The 20,085-nt window shown below is 23.5% G+C and overlaps 1 non-coding gene across 1 annotated transcript; it reads right to left on the bottom strand.

Annotated features, from left to right (window-relative positions):
- Positions 1 to 19,059: 19,059 nt before the first annotated feature.
- On the bottom strand, positions 19,060 to 19,149 carry Trnai-uau (transfer RNA isoleucine (anticodon UAU)). The gene is given in 2 exon segments: positions 19,060 to 19,095; positions 19,112 to 19,149. It is a non-coding gene; the product is annotated as a tRNA-Ile (tRNA).
- Between the last annotated feature and the right edge of the window lie 936 nt (positions 19,150 to 20,085).

The raw sequence follows: 20,085 nt of genomic DNA, 5'->3' as shown, positions 1-20,085 counted from the left end.
AAACCACTTTTTATCACGCTTTTTAAGATCCACATTTTAAGACCCACTTTTTATTTAAGTAAAATGTTTAAATATTTATTTAAATAAACAGCCGACAGAAGTTAATTCGGAAATTCAAAACGAAACTGAAGTTTTTGAATTTATCTCAAACGACATCGAAGTTAAAAATTTCCCTGATATGGACGATGACGACATTGATGACGCAATAGAAGATGAACTCAAATTGTGACGTCATAATTGAAATAAAATATGTGTTTGATTATCTTTATGTTTTTATATAATAAAATTAAATAAATATATTTTGGAAAATGTTAATCTCTGTAGTTGTTTATGAGGTTTTATGAAATTTGAATATATCTTGTAGATTGTTTTTATTTTAATTTAACAGTTTTTGTTTGTTCTACGTAGTATATTTTTTACCAAAAAATTCAAATTATTTGATTTGAAAACATTGTCCAAACAGTATCATATTTTAAGAACATGTGCAATTTGAATTTTTTTTTTTGAAATATTTACTTATGTGTTTTATGTGAATTTGAATAAAACGTTTGTATAAAATAACAAAAACGAAACTAAAACTTTGTTTTTAAAGTAATGTGCATAATCAAAGCTCAAAATATTTTATTATAAGGTTTTTAGCAAATATATGAGTGTGGAGTTTTCGTAAATTTTGATCAATTTTTTTATTTCAGTGAAAATAAACAAGTATATATAAATAAACATAAACGTATTAATAAAACAGTCTTTGTTTGTACTTTAATTTTAAATACATTTCGAAATAGTAGTTAGAACTAGAATTAAAAAATGATAACGATAAAAAGACACAAAGTATTACTATTTTAACCAAATAAACTTTTCATTTTTGTTATTTATAAAAAATAAGCATAACAATTTATAAAATTTGAAAATATTAAGCAGTAAGTTTAGAAATCAAATTCAAACTTAACAACTAAAACTCAAAAATAAAAAAAACAAATGGTTTCTAAACGATTTAAACACTTAACTATCCAAAAATTCTTTTTAATCAAAATTATTGATAACATATTTAAAATATTATTAGTAAGACGTGTAAAGTTGATTAACCTTTCTACTAAATTTTAATAAATCATGCAAGAACCAAGCAACAACAAATTGTCAAAAACAAACATTTTTACACCAAAATTAATTTGTTTCAAATGTCCTTTTTTTCTAAGATTATTTACATCAACAAGAAAATTTTTTGTACATTGTTTCTGGTTTATATTAAAAAGTTCAAATATCACAATAAACTTTAGAAAACATTTAATTTTAAAGTCAACCATGAAATAAAACTAAATATAATGTCAATAGCTAAAACTAAACAAAAATTCAACGCTTGAAACTTGGTGAAAAGTTTAAACTTTGTTAATTCTGTTTGTTTTCTTTTCATTGTTGTACAGATTCTACTGGATTATTTTTTCATATGACTTCTTTTGCTTGATTGACTAGGATTGCTTACACCATGTAGAACGTTTTAGTGACATAACATTATTAAGTTCACAACATATTTTAGATTAAATAAAGTATTTAAAGTATTAAAAACAATATTCAAAAATGTCAAAAAATGACAATATTTTTTTTTAACTCTTTTTCTATTGTAATTTATTAAGTTACAACAAAATTTTAAAAAATTTTAATATTTTATTCTTATCGATTTTTTAAGCATATTAAACTGTTTTAAAAGTAATTACACTTTTACGAACTTTATTAGCTTTTAATAAATATTAAATTGTCTAATGTCAAAATTTTACAACAAGCAAAAAAAAAAAAAAAAGTTTTCAATTACCACAATTTATAAACAAATTAAAGTTGATATTTTAAGTACTAAATCATTCACAAATTTTTATCTCTTTGAAATAATTATTTATTATCTTTTTTTTTATGAATTTTGTTTAAATCATTAATCTTATTTGCAAATATTTATTTGAAATCTACCTTGAAAGCAACTTCATCGAATGATTAGAACCCTTCACCACTTACCCGTTTTTGGTGTCCATACTTTTATATTAGCTTATATCTACCAAAACATGAATGCTAATTTATTATTGTAATATATATTTAATAACTTTAATATCATAATAAAATCTTTTTATCTATCTTAATCAGAAGCACAAGCATGAACTTAATAAAATAAATAACCTAACAAATACAATTATCTAATAACAATAAAAAAAAGTTCAGTTTTCATACAGTTCAGCTCCCACTTTCATACAGTCCACCTTCACCTCAAGTAGGTGTTTGGTCTTTCCCGGTGTGATCTTGGCTCCCATGCTGCTCTGCTTGGCTCATTCAGATATCCCTGCTGTGGATCTTCAGCTATTTCCATATTTTCACTGTTTTGATCCACATATCTTGGACTGCCACTAACTTCAGCACCAAAGTTGTTGTGTCTCTCATACTGTGATCCACCATTTACTATGTTCGCTCTGTACTGATACAAATTTCCTTGCTGTGGATCTTCAGCCACTACCCTATTTTCAATGTTGTCGCTCAGGTTACCTGAAAAGTCACCTACTCCAGCATCATGGTTGTTGAGACTTTCATGATGTGTTTCACCAGGTATTATTAGGTTAGCATTGTTTAAGCTTGGATTACCAGTAACACATTGCTGTCCACTTATGAAGCCATCTTCAGGGTAGCTGCGTCTTTGCTCTTGTGCCCACATACAGCTGAAGGTAAACTTCAACGACATGTGACGGTTCTTCAGAGCCGTGGTCACTTCCCTGGTGGTTGGGTTGGACCGCAAGTAGTCCAGACCGCTTATCACGCTCGGTTGGGACATGGGGAGCATTTTCTCCCTTCTCTGCTCTTTGTAAACAGGTACTTGGTAGGAAGTATAGTTAGGAGGGCTGTGAGTGACGGTGGATGCTTGTGCAGTTGGAGTGTAAGCATCCTGGTTGCTATTTACAGCACCTAATTGGGCTGGATTTCCATTAGAATTCATTCAAGTTTTTATTCTACAAATGCTGGAGAATTTATTGATTTAGTTAGTATTAGTTGTAATGTGGTTATTGGTGTTTGGATACAGTACCTTATTTGTACTGTATAACTGTTTATAAACTCAGGTTTTAAGACTTTATGTAACTATTATGTAATTTAAAAAATATCAAAAGTTAAAAATGAAAAAAAAATCAAAAAAATATTTAACTAAAACTGTAGTTAACTTTACAGTTTGTTTCTATAAATTAAAAACGTTAAAACATTTAAAAAAACACAAAAAAAAGTTTGTAGTTAGACTTTTTCAATCAATTATTAACCAAGTGATACATTTTTACAAAAAAAAAATTGTAAAATTAATTTTGTTCTTTTTTATTTTATTCTCATTTAGAAAAACAACAGTAAACATTTATTTTTTTAGAAGGATATTTCTCATAGTATGCACCTGTGCACTTTAGTATGAACTAAATTTGTTTGCTGTGCTCAAAAAATGCTGTATGGCACAACATGTTATTTTAAATAGGTGAAAAATCGTTCTTAAATTCACGTAAATTTTAATAGTTTTTAATAAGTTTAATTTGTCATGTATAATCTGATAAGGACAATATAAAAGTATGCTTTGATTAAAAATTTAAGCCTAATGTACTTTTTGCACAGGACCCTGCTTTAAAATAACTTCATAGTTTAAAGAATTAATTCCTCAGAACTCAGACTACCAATTGACTACTCAGAATTGTCTGTGTTACATTATATAACAGTTTCCAAAATATGTCCTGTTTAATAAAAATACATACGTTTAGTTAGAAATACAGAAGGAAAGGAAATTTTAAATTTTTATAAACTGTTACCACTTAGAACTGGTTCCAAAGTTAGTAAAAAATCAACAATAATCTTAATTAATATTTTATTTAGAATATTTTTAATCAGAAAAAATTATGGTAACACTTTTAAAGTGATTTTTGAGTTAATTACTTTAGTGTGAATAGTTAAATCTTATAAAAAGCTTTCAAAACGTTTCAAAAAAGCTTAAGAAGTATACTTAAAGTATTTTAAAAAAGTTGAACAGCAAAATAATTATTAAGTTTGAAACTTAAAAAAGTATTTATTTACTACAAATAGTTTATTTTCATTTAATACTTTATAAAATATCATTGCAGTGTAGAAAACAAACTATAAAACTTTGCAGTTACACGATAAAAAATTAAATTTTATTTTTAGATTTTAAAATATGTGGCGTTACAAAAAAATAAATTGTTAACAAAAAAGGTTAGAAACTAGGATACTATTTTTCCCAATTTCAAATTGGATAGGTCTCTAAAAATTCAAAATTTAACTAGAGCTTTTTAGTGTAAATAAACAATGACCCAATTAAAATTGTTTCTAACAAATTTTACTATAATTATAGTTTAACAAAACTTAAATGTTTTTTTCTTGATAAGCAAAGTTTTGCTAAAGATTTGTACAAACCAGTTTTGAAAACAAGTTTAATAAAAAAAGTTATTTGTTACATGCTACTTATTTTTGTAAATTTACTTTTTTTTTTGAAAAAAAATAGCAACAAAAGCATTAACACTTTTATTGATTGGTAGGAAGCCAACAAAATCATAAAATAATTTTAGTGTAAAAAAGTATGTGGTAACTAGTGATTTTCATTTACATCTGTATTAGATTGCACACATTGATTTTAAAAAATCATTTAGTTTAGTTATCTCAAATCGGTTATTAAACTTATTTATGTATACAAAAATCATAAATTATTAAAAAAAATAAAAAAAATCAGAACAGTTAATGAAAAAAATTTAAAGTAAAGTTTTCAAATAACATCAAAGTATTAAAATGATCAACTTTGTCACTTATATTGTACTTTTTCTTTTAATTTTCAAATAAAAGTTTAATTTTTAAAATAATTTTTGTTTCATTAGTCATCTTAAATTTTCTGTTTTTAAACATTTTTAGACTCTTACTCAGATACCCATATTACATGTTGCCATGACTGCTTTCGATTGTTTTTTTTTTGTTTAAGGTGATCGATAATTTTGATGAATTGATGTATTTTGGTGTATAAGGTTCATTTTGAATTTAAATTAAGCTGAACATTTTTTTTTATCTCATTTGTAATGAATTATAATTGAAAATTAATTTTTTCTTCTTTTTAGAATAGATCTTAACAAGTTATACTTTCTTTTCTGCATCTTTCATTCTTCAGAAGACATTCTTTGGTTTTTATAATTGCGTAAACTAATTGTATTTTTCTTAATTTTTGTTTTTCAGTAACATTGTATTGTGGCATATCCATTTTTAGTATATCTTAATTTGATAACTTGATTGTTCATTCAGATTTAATTATTATCTTTAATTTTTTTATAATTATGTATCAAATAAATAACAAATCATTATAGACTATGAGTTAATTAATTAATATGTTTTAAACTGTTTATAGTTTTTAAAGGATTATAATATGTTGGGTGAAATTAATTTACTTATTTTCCTTACAATGTTCCCACTATAAATGAAAAATATATATATAGAAAGTATTTTCAAACAAGTTTTGCGCAGTAGAAACCCTGATTTTATTTTAAAATAATTATTATCAAAACTTTTGTTATAGTTTTGCTGATAAAGTTTAAAATTTTTTTTTATCTAACAGATACAATTAAAAATAATAAATTTAAATTATTCACTAAAGCTTAAAAATATAATTTATACAAGACATTTCCTTTACAGAGAAAGCTGTGTAGGAATTTTCAAGGGTCACTTACTTCTATTACTGTTTATCTTAATCTTTTAATTTACTTTTATAGTACTTTATTAAACTTTCATAAGTTGTTGTTAAAACTATAAGCAGTTTATAATTTTTAAATTTCAATACAACACAAAAAAAATTCAAACTATTAAACTAGAGGAGAACTCAAATAGATCAAAACACATAGTTAAATATTACAGCCTCTTTTGTTCTTTTTAAAAGGTGCAAATTACTTTTTATTACTCAAAAAAAAAAAAAAAAATTGAAAAAAAATGAATAGACCACTAAATATTTATCAAGCATTATGTAAACAAAATTTAATTTTGTGGAAACTCGATAATTTTAATAATTTTTTTTAATTTATCATGAAAAGTCAATTTTTTCTTTAAAATTGCATTATCCATGAAAGTAAAAACCATTTGTAGTTTTTGTTTTTCTATATTTATAAAATTATTTTCAACTATTAAATAATTTTTATTTGCATCATCAAATACTTAGTACATGTGTTACATACAGGGTTGTCACTGTGTTTTTGCCACTTTTCTCCAGGTTTTTTAAAGAACACGTTTTAGGGTCTATTTTTAGTTTAATAATAAACTTAAGGTAAAACAGTGTGTTAAATAAAGTAACAACATTGAAAAGATATTGTAAAGCGTCTTTAAATATGTATTTAAAAAATAAACTTGATGATGACAAAAAAAAAAAGAACTATATGATAGATTTTTTGTGTTAAATCAAAATTTTATTACTTAGCATGTTAATTTTGTGTAAAATTCTAAGTTTTTCCTGGTTTTTGAGTGATTTACGTTCAACCTTTTAGATTTTTACAGAATTCTAGGTTTTGTGATAACCCTGCACAATTTATATATTTTATGATTTGTTATGATATATATAACGAAAAAATATTTTTGTTGATTGTTATAACTTGAATGAGAAAGTTTGGTCTCTTTAAAACTTAAATAATTTAATAAACTACTAGTTTTATAACTTGTTATAACTTCAATTTAATGTTTAGATTTATTTTTGTTAAACTATACCAAACAGTTATGGAAAGTACACTTTAAGGTCAGTGTGAGCTGAAAAAAAGTTGATAAAAGCTGAGTCACCAAATTTTTAAAAGCTTTTTTTTAATTTGTATTAATTTAGACCCTTGTCCCTAACCAACTTCACAAAAAATAATAGAAATAAATCAAAAGACAAAATTCAAATATTTTAAGTTAAAATAACATGAAAAAAGCAATTTTTGCTGACTTAGCTATTTTAAGCTCAGACCGAATTTAAGTATACTAGCCAAAAGTTATGATCTGCTTTTTAATACTTATATCATGTACAACATCTTTGCATACAAGTATATACAGAAAACTATTTTGTAAATATTGAAACTTTTCTGTACAACTGCTAAGTAATAAACACCATTGTTGGTTCATAGAGATGTAAATGCTTAAAAGATAAAGTTTATAATCACAACAATGTTGTTATATCTTTGTTATTTTCACTAATGGCTATAGAAATTAATTAAGAAGCTTTTTATATGTTATAATAGTTTTAAGTATAAGTACCTAAAACTTGATGTCATGTAAGTAGCTACATATGAATAAGTTAATTTATTCTAGTTCATTAAATGTTAAATGTATAAAAACAGTTTGTTTTATTAGTTTTAAAAGTTTTATATTCAGAAAACTATTGGGATTTAATAAAATAAACAGTTTTAATAAACTGTAACATTTAAAAATGTTTATATTTTATTAATGACCTATTTCATAAAATAGTTGATTGTGTATAATATAAGCTTAATATAAGCTTATATACTACAGTAAAATAAGTATGTTATATATTTACACACTCAGAATGTACAAATGAGATATTTTATGCTTACAAGAAATAAAACTTTAAATGTTTAACACTATACATGGTTCAGTTTTAATTATTATAGATGTAGTAAAAAGTAAAAAACAATAAAGAAGTTTTTTAGATGTTATAAGTAATATAGCAGGCCTTCTAAAAGCTGGTAAAACGTTTTAAACACCCTTTGCTATAATATTAATACTTAGAAACAAAACTACATAAACATAAAACAATTTTTTTTTGGGGTCAAGGAATTAATAAAAATTTTATTCTTTATTTTAAAATAAAGTTTTCTTACAAATGATAAAAAAGTATTTGCTTTTTTTTTGTAAAACAATATAAATGTACAGGGTTGCCAAAAGTTTTCAAAATTATTTCTGATTCTATTAATTTCTTCCTGGTTTTTTAAACAACATGTTATTTTAGTTTATTTTAAGAATGTAAAATAATATAAGGTACAAAAACTCTTTCAAATAGTATACCAATTAAAAAAAAAAACAAAAATGTTTATTTAATATACTTTACTTGAAATTTCGTAACTTAAAATGTAAAAATACTCTAAAATTCAATGTTTTTTTAGTGATTTTTGATTTAGTTTTCAGGTTTTTTTTCCAAAATTTCTCACATTTTAGTTGTTTCCTAGTTTTTGGAGCTTAAATTGTCAAATTCTCGGTTTGTTCAGTATTCCAGTTTTTTTTTGGAAACTCATAGATATAGCAAGATTAAGAATATTATTACATCTGGTATATTTTAAACAGAAATATATATTTTTTTGTTTGCTACTAATTACCATTAATGCAAAATAAACATTTTGGAAGTGTTTTTACTTGCTTACAGTAGTAGTAATTGAAATTTGTTTCTACAAATAATTATAACATTTGTTATACATAACAGTTTTTAATCTGAGCAATGTAAATTGTTAAAATAAGGAAAATGGTTGCATTGTGTGGTAAAAGTTTTTTTTTAGTTATGTTTATTACAAAAGGCAATAATGAATTTTTAGGGTTCAGTCGTAATCAAAAATACAAGTTTTGTTAACCATATCATTTAACAAGTTTAATTGTATGTGTTCATTAATGTTCTTCTCAAAACTTTCACACTTTGTTAACACAATCAACTATTTTATGAAATAGGTCATTAATAAAATAAAAACATTTTTAAATGTTACAGTTTATTAAAACTGTTTATTTTATTAAATCCCAATAGTTTTCTGAATATAAAACTTTTAAAACTAATAAAACAAACATCATCAAACTGTTCTTATTCTGCCACCCTAAACTGTTTACTTGTTAGCTTGCTTTAAAATTTTCAAACAAGATTAGTCTCTATTACGGCTTTTTTCTAAATTTTAACAAACTACAAAAAATGAAAACACGGACAAATTATTATCGGATGTTTTTTGTATTTTTGTATATACCTAAAATTATTTGCTAGACGATAACATTTTGCTAGTAGTTTTATTTAAGGCTAGATAAGTAGTTAAAACATAAGCTATAGAATAAGTTATTACCGTAGTTTAACCATGGTTGTTTAAAAAAAAAGTTTTAAATGAAGACAATATAGTAAAAAACAATTTTAGAGCTGGGTTTCAAAGCTTATTGAGAAATACTTTTAAAAAAACTTAACAAAGTTTTTGTTTACAATACTTATTTACTAATACTAAAGTATAAAAAGTAAGATTAATATGCGGGCCTGAGACCTGTCAGCAGACACCCGCGAACTACGTTTTTGATGATTAGTCTCTATTACGGTTTTTTTCTTAAATTGTCACAAACTATGAAGATGAAAACACGGACAAATTATTATCGGATGTTTTTTGTAACATGTCTAAAATTATAAGCTGGACAGAAACATTTTGCTAGTAGCTTTATTTATGGCTAGATAAGTAGCCAAAACATAAGCTATAGAATAAGTTATTACCATAGTTAACCATAGTTGTTTACAAAAAAAAAAGTTTCAAATGAAGACAGTATAGTATAAACAATTTTAGAGCTGGATTTCAAAGCTTATTGAGAAATACATTAAAAAAAAACTTAACAAAGTTTTTATTTACAATACTTGTTTCAACTCTACTAAAACTAAAGTATAAAAAGTAAGATTAATATACTGGCCTAGACAGACCCACGAACTACGTTTTTGATGAAAATAATTTATAATGATCAAACAAAGATCATGTTTTTAGTAACACATCATTTTAAAATTGCTTTTAATTTTATACTTGTTATCATAGAGATAATAGATTGTTCATTGAACTGCAATTTTACTTTTGAGGGTTTTTTAGGAGTTTTCATAGTAAACATTTTCATAAAAAATCTGCGAAATAGAACTTTTTCAACAACTTCGGCCTGCTTAAGATTTTTTTGTTATAACTCCTACTTATAAAGTTTCCCACTCTACTATACGTGGTTTTGATTAATTATCGAAAACAAATACAACTAGTAAACGTTATGTGTGAAATTCATTGGTAATCAACTAATATGATCTGTATGAATTTATTAACAGGTACTTTTTTAAGTGTTTAATCAAAGTAGCTTTAATTTTATAAGTAACTAAAACTGTTAAAATTAGAATTTGCATTCGTTATATTTCATCTTATACAAAAAAAATTATAAACAATTCGTTTTGTACTTTTGTTTGATAAATGTAACTTTATGCATGGTTTCATTCTCTGAATACGTTCAAAGAAGATTGATGAATTTTGAAAAACGTACAAAAACTTATTTTATTTCTTGATCTAAGAATACTTTGTTATTTCTAAAATATTAAAAAATCTAAAACAATGATCAACTTTAATTTTATAAATTTTAGAAATAACAAAAACAAACATTTTAAAGCCATTGCATTTACTTACGTTATACAAACAAATGTAAGTTTAACACTTTTTATAGCTTTGTTGTAATCTTCAATAAATTTTAAATTGTATTAAATATGATGATAATTTTGTTAAAAAGGTACTTATACTTTAAAAGTAAATAAAATTATGGTAAAACTACAAAAAAAAGATTAACTTCATGTCATTTATTTAACATGTACAAAAGTTGGTTTATTAAAATGAGTTGATAATAAATATATTTGTAAAAGTAATGTGAACAGTATTTTTTTTAACAAATTTTAAATGGTAAAATTTTGTAAACAATCTATTATTATATAAGTATAACTAGAAGTTTTATCATAACTATCTTTATTACAAAAATATTTGAACAGTTTCCTAAAATAATAACTTTAAAAGTTTGAGCATAAGAAAATTAGAAACTATATAAGCTAAAACTGAATATATATAACTGAATAGTAAGTAGCGGCTAAAAATAGTTGTAAAACTAAATTTATATTAAAAGCGCGAAAAAAACAAAAGTAAAACAAAAAGCGCTGAGTTTATTGGTTTTGATTTTAAATCCTGCGGAAAATCTTGCTGAAAGCTCTTTAGATACGACATCTTCGACTACATCTTTAACAACATCTTTTATAGCATCTTTTACAACGTCTTTATTCCAATAATCTGTTTGTTATCAATATTTTTGTCATAATTGATTTATAGTGCATAAAACAAAAGCTTTAACTCAAAATTTAGTTTTTCTTTAATCAAATAGGTTCTTTTAAAATTATTTTTTTAGAATGACAAGTGATAAATTTTTTTATTGGTTACGGTTTTAAAATGTTGTTTTAAACTTAGTAAAATGTTGATGTGAATACAAAATTACATTATGGAGACACGTTTCAACTCACTACTTATTTAGTTCTTGGAAAAATAGTAAAATGTAGTTTACATTAAAACTAAAAAAAAACCTAAAAAATGCTTAATACCTTTGTTTTTAGATTCCGCAGAAACAACTTTGAAAACATCTCTGTTACAAAAATCTGTTAAAAAAAACAATTTCAACCGTTGTTGTGTCTTTTGTCACAAAGAAACTTTTATCATTTATTTACAAAAAAAAAACTCAAAGAAAAAAATAAATTTGCATTTAAGCAAGTACGTTTAAATATAAAAATTAGTTCATATTATGTTTGATAGTTTTCGAAAGCTAGAGTTTTAAATTTTTTTTTTTTGAATTATAGTTTTTCATTTACTTAAGAATACAATATAGTGCAAAATATGCTAAATTTTTTTATTTTATTTTAGTTTGACTAAATATTTCAAACCAAGTGTAGTAAAAACTGTTTATACTTATATAAAAGTATTTAAGAAAAAATAAGTTGTTTGTATATACCTAAAAAATAAAATTTAAAAGTGTATATTTTACCATCATTACAATAGTAAAAAAATACATATAATATATACATACCTAAATATATTCTTTTATATATATAATATTACCTTTATTACAGTAGTAGTAGCATCCCTTATAGTTGCACGTCATATTGTTTAATACCCTGTTCCTATATTCTTCATCCCAGCCAAAGTTTCCGTAATAAAAACGTCTGGAACATTCGGTTTCTTCGCCGTCTTTAAAAAAATACCAACCATTAAAAAAGAACGTCTAGTTAAACTATTTCAAATTTACAAGAGTTTGAGTGGTTTGTATTTGAAAGTCGGAAGGTATTAAATGCCTTTGTACAGTAATATGCCAAACTAATGGCCTTTAAAGTTTTTATAAGGTATGCCGTGTAAATAATTGAAAAAACAATTTATTTAAACTAGATTTTTATCAAAAGAATACTACTTATATAAAGTTTAAGTGTATAAGATGTATAATTGATGCCTTAGAAACTTTTAATATATGTTTTAATTAAATCTCTCTGATACTAAAAGACAAAATCAGTTTCATATAAAACATTAGTACATACTTTTTTTCATAGATAAAAATTTAAGACAACTGCATCAAATACAAAACTTAGCGTATACACGGTTCATAAACTTGATTGTGAACAACTTTTGTTATATTTTCTATTGGATTTTAAAATACTAGTCATTAAAAGTGTAAAAATTAAAAGCAACAGTTTAAAGCAGTTTTATAAATGCTTTAATAATTTTTATACCTAACTCTACACATATTTAAAACAATACAAAAAGCAATTTAATATAACAATAAAAAAGTTTATACATTACTTAAAAAGTAATTTTAAACTAAAAATGTAGAATAACGCTTATTTTTAACATTTTCTTTATATCTGAGAGTTATGTAGTACAACACAACAATGCTATGAAAATGTTTTAAAAGTAATGATAAATCTTGTAAAGTTGGAGTATATATTAGTATGAAAAAAAGTTTACAAAAATTACTAGTAATAAAAAATTTTACAAATGTTAGTTATTTATGAAGAAATAAAAACAGTTGTTCGAAAGGAAAAACAGTTTTGAAAACTTTTTTTGTAAAATTAAAAACTTAAAAAAAGAATTGTTGTGATTAATATTTAGAAACACTTGTTGCTATGCACAAAGTCTTAATTGTGTGAAACCTGAGAAAAAAAAATCAGTATAAAGTATAAAAACTTCAAATGATTAGTATTTATACAAACTTGTATATGTTACTATCATTAAAAATTTATAAGTCTTGTTTAATATCTTGCCAGACTTTGAATTTTTAGAGATTGCTGCAATTGTTTAAAGCAGCTGCAGCCAAAACAAATGCTAAAGTGCTATACAGCGCCTCCTGCGAGCAACTTTTTCTCATAATTTTGGCTTAAAACTTTAACTACGCTTCCGACCCAAATCCTAGCAGAGGAAAACAGAAAGAGTAAAGGTCTTGAAAACTCGTTATAATAAACTTTTCTAAAACAACTTCTAGTTTTGCAAGTCTTGATATATTTAAACCATTTTTAACAAAATAAAAATTATTTGTACATATTTATTATGTGTTATAATTATTTTTGAACAGTTCGTACTTGTGTGGTTCTTTCACAAGTAACAAAATGCTTTCCTTACTACTTTTTGATCACTTAATTTTAGAAGACAGAACAAAAACTTAAAAATTAAAACTGAAAAAGGTAATAAAATTAAAGTTCTAACTTACAGCCCTTAAATCCTGCGTAACAATATTTTGCAATTTCGGAATAGTTGGTGTATCCAACGTCATTGTAACACGCCTTAGAATCGTAGCATACCAGTCCGTTTGCTGTTAATATTGAAATAAATTGATTAAACTCTTGTTTGCGCTCAGTTAAAATATTTTATCCAAAAATTATGTATAAGAATCTCGTAGTTAGTTGAATTTTTAGTATAAACTAAAAATTGTGTTTTAAACAAAAAAATAGAGTTAATTAGCAGATTTAAGAGTAAAGTAACTATATTTAGTATTTCTATTTTGAGTTTTATATTTCAAATACCCTCATTACGATATCTTTTATTAAAAGTTTTAAGTTTACAATTTGACCTGTTATATAAAAATTTTGATTTATGTTAGACAAAACCTAAGAAATTAGTTGTATTTAGTTATAAAGTTAAAAGTATATATTATAATGCATAAAAACTAATTTATAAGCTAATATATATTAATTTTTATAACAGAAGCATTAAAGCAATAAAAATTATAATACTGTCTATACTATTTTTACAAAAATAGTTAGTTTCTCATTAGTTTTTAGTACCAGAGTAATCATTTGTTATAAATAAAAAATAAACATAAAAAACTGCATTGATTAAAAAAAAATGTGTTAATTTACCAAATATTTTAACAAATAAATAACTTTAGTTTTACGATAATTCACTTGTATAAAAAAAGTATAACTAACCATAATTTAAAACCAATTTAATTACTAGTAACACAAATACCGACTTCATTGTAGTTTCGTTAGTTTACAAAGACCTAGAAATTATATTTCAAATTTTAAAAGTTAATTCTAAGTCATATTTTCAACTAAAAATCAGTAACCTCATTTTAGATTTTACAGCAGTACCTACTCTCTGCGGAAAACGAAAAAAATACTAAAATAGTCTATTTAATAAATTTCATAGAAATTATTTTTAGTAGTTACCTGTTAGTATTTAAAAAAATACATTTTTAGTCAAAGTGCTAAAGTTAAGTATTAATATTATTATTTAAATTAAGTTACTTATAATATTTTGAAGGCTAATTAATAAAAGTACAAGCATATAAAATTCAAGAAGTTTTTGATAAAGTAATGATTATTAATATTTTCAATAAGTTAGAACCACCTATTTTAAAAAATAAATTATTTTAGTTAATATCACATACTTATACATTCTTAGTCGCATTTAAGCTTTAATCATGTTGAGTAAATAGAAAACTGTACTAAGCACTTATTTGCAAAATATTAGTAAAAAGGTGTTATTCGACCTCTTAGAAAAGTAAAACAACTTGTTTGTTGTAATATGTTAGAAAAATTTTTATGATTGTAAAAATAAACTAAAAAAACATTTTATAAAAACCATACTAGTTTATCGTTAATATTTTTAGTTGTTAAATATAGTGTTTTATAAGCTTTATAGAAGATAAAAAAAAAAGTAAAGTTGTATTTTAATTTTATAATACTAGCTGATTTTTTGTGCTTAAACTAAACTGATCTAAATTTATTTAACCAAAACAAAATTTAAAGGAACTCCAAAAAATCTATCATCGAATTAAGCACCTAAATTTTAAAACAATATATAAGCATATGAAAAAAAATATCAAAATTTTGAAAAGATTAAAATAAATAAGTAAACTATTCTGTTGTTAAACAAAACACATAATCTCAACTGATAAAACTAACAAATATTTAAAACTAGAAGTACTTATAACACAAATGCAAAGTTTATTGTTTTTATATTATTTTGCTTTTATATATGTCAAACATAGTTTTTAATGCAAAAAAATAAAGGTTTTAATTTCTAGATTATACTACAACACAGATGACTTATTTTAGCTGTTTATGCAGTAGACTATTTTTGTTAATTCTTTGTCGAAACGAACAAAGATTTTTAATGAACTATTCAAAGAAAAATAAAAATTACTTTTAAACTACACAGTAAAACTATATAAATTGAGCGTATTTGTTTGCAAATGACAGAAAGGACAAAAACTTTGAAAATAGATAAAAGTTTTTAAATCATTTTTAAATTAGTTACAAATTAGTATTTCGTACAATAAAACCATTTATTTTTACAATTTGTTACTTTACTTTAAGACACTAATAAGTTTTTTAAATCATGATAATAATCAATTTTGTTTCCATAAACCTATTAAATATTAAGAATTAAATTTTAAAGTACTAAAAAATCCTCAAGCTCTTATACATTCAAAACAAAAACTAAAATATTCTTTATTTTTAGATATACTAAAACAGCAGAAAACGCTTTCAAATGAAGAAACAAACGCCAGACTAATTTAATTTGATAAAGAATTTTCCATTAAATGTACTGAAAAACATTTTGAGCGAAACTTAGTTTGCAAAACAGTTTTCAATAAAAATTTACTTTTTAATAAATCAATTGAACACAAACGAAAAAAAAAACGAAAATGCTCAAAAAAATTTTTGTTGAAGGGTGTTGTGTACAAAAAAAATTCTCGTACATCTCTTCATAAACCATTACAACTTTGAACTTTTTGATATTTAAACGCTAAGCATTAAAAGCTGAGAAAAATAGATTAAAGAAAAATACACTACTGTATTTTGAAAACATGTTTATGACAATAGTAGACAGCTTTAAAAATGCTTTAACAACTTTTATAACTAACTCTATTATAGTTTTTATGATAATTTACACATATATAAAAGTATACAAATAACAATTTAATATAACAATAAAAAAGTTTATATATAACTTATAAAGAGAGTTGTTTTTACAACAACAATGTTATGAAATTTTTCTAAATGTAATGAAAAATCTTTTAAATTTGGAGTATATGATAAAGATAAAATTTTTTTTAATAAAAGTTATTAGTATATAAAACAATTTACCAACGTTACTTATTTATGAAGAAATAAAAACAGTTTTTCGAAAGGTTTTCGGAAAAACAATTTGAAAAACTGTTTGTGTAAAATTAAAAACCTATAAAAAGAATTGTTGTGACTAATAATTAGAAATACTTGTTGCTATTCACAAAGTCTTATTTGTGTAAAATCTCAGAAAAATTAGTATAAAGTATAAAAAATTTAAATGATTAGTATTTATATAAACTCACATATGTTACAATATTAGAAAAAAATTAATAACCTTGTTCGCTCTTAATGTTTTATAAAAAATGAAGATTTTTTTTTTACCGACAAGTTTAGAGCCGTATATTTGCAAATAAAATTTACCAAAAAAAGTTGTTTTTACGAAATTCTATAAGTTATTATTGCAAAGGTAACGGGTATTAAAAAAAATAATCTTGTTCGCAATAATTATAAGAAAAAAAAATTACGACATTCTCTGCGTTATTACGTCATCAAGTTGGATAACACTTGACTTCCAAAACGTGTTGCCGGTTATCCTGATTACAGTTCTGTCAAATATGTAACGCATTATGAAGTAACATTGATAATTTTCCAACTTGTTACCTGCACAATAACAAATCAGACCTGTGGCCGTTTAGTGATAATAGCTTTATTATTAAAGTTTTAACTGTTGAAGTTGATATAACTTGTTAACTTATCATATGAAATTAATATTTTTTTCAAAGGCTTTGTCGCGGAATATTGATTATGACGAATCAATAAAAACTTTCAGCTTTATAAAATAAATATTTGCCTACTTAAACGTATGGCCAGTTAGCTCAGTTGGTTAGAGCGTCGTGTTAATCACGTGAATGTCGCGGGTTCGATCCCCGTACTGGCCGTATTTTATCCTCGTTAGCATAGTGGTGAGCATTCCCGCCTGTCACGCGGGCAACCGGGGTTCGATTCCCCGACGGGGAGCTATTTTGCAATAAAATATTTTTAAGAGATAAGTATTCAACCTTAACTGTTTTAATTTATTTGAAACTATTTTATATTTACTCATATTTATTAACTATAAATTTTAAACCTAGTCTTGCTTTTTGTTAATACCTTATTTCTTAGTTCACAATGTTATAATAAATATTTTCTAGGTTTATTTATCACTATGCTCAACAACATAAAACCTAGTAGAAGAATATATTGATATATAAACTTTAGGGAAGCCGTTTATTTTTTATTAAATTCAAATAAAATAACTAAAGTTTTATAAAGAGTAAGAATTCAAAGAACTATAAGTTAATTCGACAACTTACTTAGAAAACCTTTTTTTTAGTTGAAAACCTTAGATGAATACAAATTAATTATTTTAAAACTTTACTTATAGTTAAAGCATGTTGTTTTTCTTTTCTAAATTTAGCTTATTGAAAATTCTTATTGCTTGATTAAACTATGCGGTGTGAAAAACATTCTTATTTATAATTCATGTTTTATATGATTACAAAATTTAATACTCATTTTTTCATGTATCAACAAACAATTTATACACAAAATTAAAAAACCACATTTTACAACTTCTAAAAAAAAGTTTATTTCAATAAAGTACTTAGATCAGAACTGTTGCTTAATGTAAAAGTAAATTTAGTATTAAACATAATTTAAACTAATATAATTTTCAAAATTATCTTAATTTTATCTTGATTATCTTGATTGTTTCTTATAACTCTGAATAGTAAAATTCCGTTCCTTTTATAATGCAAATTTGTTTTTTATATACTTGACTAAATTTTTCTTCTGCAACTGCTAATGTACTAAATAAAACTTTGCATACATATTTTTATTTTTAAATACATAGGCATACAAGTTTAATGAGCCGATTTATTTAGTATATTAAAAAAAAGCTCATACTATATATAATTATAACAATAGAAAAACAATTGATTTAAGTTTATCTCCTCAGAAGCTCATATTTTATTTAAAATAGATTTATAAATAAAATATGAGCTTCTGCGGCGATACACTTAAAAACCCATATAATTATTTCTCTTCAATGAATTCAAAAGCCTTAGATAGTTCAAGCTTTATTTTTTGTAATATATAGAATTTCCATAATAATCAATAAACAAAAATAAATATAATTTAATACGTGGACAGCTTTTAAAAATTACTATGTGCCATATTACTATTTTTTGTGCAATAAACTCTATACAATAGCAACTATGATTCTTACTATTTTAATGAATTATAAAAATCAAAGTACGTCTGTTTTGAATGTCTTTTTTAAAATTTAAATACTTGTCAACTTCATTTTAGTTCGCCAATCCTAAAGAAAATATTCAGACACCGTTTTCAACCCGAGTTATATATATATATATATATATACATGTCTGTGTTGAGATTTTTAGAAGACACAGTTTGAAACTTGAGTATGGCGTTAAGCTAGCTGATGTAAATGCTATTTTATACTTAAACATACATCTTAAACGTCAATCTTGAAAAATAAGTTTTAAAACAGCTGAATTTAATAGAGCTTATTTTAAAAGGGATCTGCTTTATAAAAAGAGTTAGGAGAAAATTCAAAAATAAACTGAATATTATTTTGATTTGAAACATTAAACTTAAAAAATTTACAATTAAAAGCTAGTTTTATTAAGTATGTACCATTTTATTGAAATTGTTAGAAAAAAAACAAGTGTAGCTTATTTCTGACAATAAATAAAAAGTGTTCCTGGTGAGGCTCGAACTCACAACCTCCGCATTTCTCCGATACTATCATATAAGTACGGCGCGCTAACCGATTGCGCCACAGGAGCTACGTCTGTAATTGTATTGTTTAGTTTATAAACTTAATAGTTGCTTTGGTTGATTAAGCAATTTTTCTTGACTCACTTCAGTTTATATTTCATAAATTGAAACTGTAGGCTTATATAAAAGGCTTTATGCTATTTATAAACTGGTACAATTTCAATTCAATACTATGGAATATTACATACGTATAAGCATAAAATATAAAACTTTAAAAATAAGAAAATATGTAAATCCAAAGTTTATAACTTACATTTTATTGATTTTTACTTATAAGAATTACAACATACTGATTCAATCTTTAAACTTGTTATTTTAGAATATTGAAAAATTAAGTTTTTAATTAAATAGTTTATATGATCAACTAAGTTAAAGTTTTACAAAATAATTTTTATAATGCATTGTTAATTTTCAATGTTTTTTTAATTAGTTTTAATTTTTATACAAAAATTTATGAAATCATAAACTGTTGTAAAGTCTAATTGTTATTCGCTACTATGAGCATTTAATTAAAAAAACGGGTTTATCAAATTTACTAAATTGATTATCATTAAAAAAAAAAAAGATAGTATATTAGTATGGATTTCTATAAAGATAATTTTAATTTAATAATTTTTTTTTTGTTTTTTTTTGTATATAAAGTAAAGGTATTTAAATAAATAAAGGTTGTTAAGATGTTGGCTAAAAGTTTAAACACTTGCTATAAATAAATACAGTATTTACAATATCATTTTGAAACGCATAGTTTCATTGGGTTCACGACAATTCAAATTCCGACAATTCAAGTTCTTTAAAAGAAATGTATAAATAAAACAAGTAACAACTAAAAAAGTAATGTATATTTGTTAAATATAAAACGTACATATGTAGGTCCTACTAATATCTACAAGTGTTTTTTTATTTTGAAAAACATTAAATATTTTTTTAAGATATGGCTTAAATAA

The sequence above is a fragment of the Thalia democratica genome, chromosome 5 (assembly GCF_965202585.1).
Source record: "Thalia democratica chromosome 5, ktThaDemo2.hap1.1, whole genome shotgun sequence".
Taxonomy (NCBI): domain Eukaryota; kingdom Metazoa; phylum Chordata; class Thaliacea; order Salpida; family Salpidae; genus Thalia; species Thalia democratica.
The sequence above is the reverse complement of the archived record's forward strand: the minus strand, read 5'-3'. Positions and strand labels throughout refer to the sequence as shown.